Source organism: Lycium ferocissimum, chromosome 2 (genome assembly GCF_029784015.1).
Source record: "Lycium ferocissimum isolate CSIRO_LF1 chromosome 2, AGI_CSIRO_Lferr_CH_V1, whole genome shotgun sequence".
Lineage (NCBI taxonomy): Eukaryota > Viridiplantae > Streptophyta > Magnoliopsida > Solanales > Solanaceae > Lycium > Lycium ferocissimum.
Window position 1 is genome coordinate 43,355,409 of NC_081343.1, and position 3,265 is coordinate 43,358,673.

Genomic DNA, 3,265 nt, shown 5'->3' on the forward strand with positions numbered 1-3,265 from the left:
CATTCATTCTCTACACATTACAACAACACACAAACATGCTAAATTCAATAAACTCTCCACTCTACACAACACCACCTACACACGGCCAACACACATACACACACCTACACTTCCATCTCCATTGTCTTCATGAATTTCATTCATTTTCACTTACTACAACATGCACAACCATCCATAACATATAAAAATAAGGTTGAATCATACCTCTTTACTTAGTTCTTCAAGTTGGCTATGCTTGGCACCTTGAATCAACACTTGTTTTTACCACTCCAACGACTCCACCACGTTGTTATGCACCCTCTAAGGAGTATAATTGCTAGAAAAACTATTTCTTTTGATCACTTCCTTCTCTCTCTCTCTCGGTTTCAAGCTTGGCCGAATGGCTTGGCTTATTTTTCTCTCCAACTCTCTTGAAATTTCTAGAGCAAAAAAAAAATGATGAAGTGTGGTCTTTCCTTGACCATCACACACATATATATATGTATAAATGGGCACATGCCCGGCCATGTGCCCCTTTTTTCTTTTTTTTTTTTTTTTGCTTTTCTTTTCCTCCAAATTTCTAGAATTTTCTTTAAGTCATCAAAGATGACTAATTGTCTTGCTTGCCTTGTCATCTTTGTCCATATATATATATGGCCCTTACAAATATAAGATGAACACATGTTCCATTACATGGCTTGCTACAATTGACCTAAATGTAAATGGGGCCACGGCCACAATGGCTTCTTCAAAAGTCATGAACTAATAATAATTTCCAATTTCAAGTTTGCCCTTAATATTCCATGACAATAATATTTATAAGCGACTTGCGCATTCAAACAAAACCGGAAAATGGCCTTGCCCTTAACTTTCCGCAACTTGCTCGGAATGTCCCAATGTACAAAAATGCGGGATATAACAAAAGGGGACGTAGCACATTGAATGTACTGGTATGTAAAGCAACTGAATGAAATAAATATGGCACATGAAATAACATGCTAAGAGCTGAAACTGAAACTGAAACCTAGTCATGAACATGAGTATATGAGATGGACATAAATACATATATAACATGGGTAAAAACATTATAAGTTGGGAGAGCATGAATATATAACTGACAACATGGTCTGGTACATGCGTCTGCACCAGTAGAATACTCACACCTTGCCAGAGAAATGAGATTTAATTAGAAAATGAAAGGATCGAATCATTATGAGAAATCATCCTAAACATGGGCGGAGCAATCCTCATCCTACAGTGGCTAACGTAGTTTCAGGCTGCTTGAAGCCTTCTCGGTAATCTATGCAACTCCCAAAAACATGAAAATAATATAGTTGGCTAAGAAGCCCATGGATTTCATGAAAGCATGACTTGTATTTAACATGAATGCATCTTGTATCATGCATGAAAATAATCATAACATAATTATATGAAAACTGGTAGACATGTAGGATATTCATGAAATAAGCATTTTATTTAAAAACTTGCATGTAAGAACCCACAGATTGCAAAGTATGGGTTTTCATGGATTACGAACAGATTCTCAATAATCAGAATGAAATATCAAGAACACAATAATGGATTAATAGCAATTCAAGACATAGTATAACATACATAGTATAACATAGTACATGGACCTAGGGTTATCATAAACATGGCTAAAACCCTAGTTTTTTAAGAACTTTCGTATAATTATGGAAGAACATTGCGTGGGGAAGAATAAAGATGTTCTCACACGTAGATAGTAGCCCTACATACCTGGTAACGCTCCAAACTTGAAATAAAGGTCTAAACTTGAAAAGGAACTCCTAAAGCCTTAGTCTTGAATCCCTTTAATTGTGTTTTCTTGAAAACTCTAGGTTAAGAATGATGAATTCTTGCTTAATGATCATGAGCATATGTTGGAATTGACTTGGAATGCACGAAATAGGCTTACCTTAAAGTATCTTGAAGGTTGGGAGAGAAGAGCTTCGTCCTTAGAGCTTGAGAGAGTTCTTTAGGGTTCTTTTCCTCAGAAAAATTGGTTTAAAACCAAGTGGGAATAAATATAACAAAGTTAGGCTTTTAAAAAGTCGTGTTCGGCGTGCGACCGCACAGCTGTAGGCCCACTTTGAGTAGGTGATCGCGCAGCGAAGGCAGTAACACTGCCTTTGGTGCGCGATCGCGCCACAGAAGGGCATTTCGCGCAGACTGCATAGCGTCCAGTAAAATTAGCATAACTTCTAGCACAGAGCTCCGTTTGAGCTCCATAATATATGGTTGGAAAGCTATTGAGTTTTCTCAAATTCCTGTTGCAAATACCCAAAAACAGGCAATAAGTACAGACTATCTCAGACTTAGACGGATTTAGAAGGCCTTAAGAACTTCACTTTTTGGTTTGACTTCAAAATGACTGTTTATCACCCGAATGGACTCATATAGCTAAAATCTCATCTTTATACTAGTTTTATGCATTCACACGTAACTCGGATTTACGGGATCTTACAACAAGGCCACACTGCATACAAAAATACTCGAAGTTCGCCAAACTTCAGACTCGAATTTTGGCAACTTCTATCCCGTATGTCTAAAATTGTTCCTGATGTGGATAAACTTGCAAAACTTTTAACGCGGGATACAAACTAAATGATGGTCCCAAAAACAGATATTTGTGATGTGAAACAAGAAAATAGAAGAAAAATAGAAATTGAATAAAGATAGACACAACTAAATTCAAACAAGTAAAAGATGTAATGCAGAAACTAAACAAAACACCACTAAATTGGGAATTAAAAGCACCTAATCTATTAGAATCCTCAAGAAGGTAGTAACCTTACTTGAAAACTTTAGGGCAAATGTTGAAATTCAATAAAAGGTTTTCAAAGCTCTAACAAGAGGCACAATTCATAATATGTCAAAAACTAGTCATGAACCCCTGATATTCTACTATTTATACTAAAGGCTAAAAGTAGTAAAGAAAGACCTAATTGCCCTTCATTAAAGTTACTAGCAATTAAAATGGTAGAACACTTAATATATTAAACATCTTCAAGTTTTCCATGTTGGAGCCTTCCAAATGTTCCATCTTCATCCATAAAGCTTGTATTGTTTGAAGGTCTTTAGCTTGGCTTCTTGTGAAATGACTCCTTGAAATAGTGTCTCTTTGATTTACATCAATTTGTATGGCTGCTCTATGGTGAAAACTCTCTAAATCCTTCAAAAGTAGTCTATGGCTGCTCCTCAAGGCTTCAAATATGAAGCAATGTGAAAGAAAATGACCCAGTTTCTATTTAAAGTTGTCTGAAAA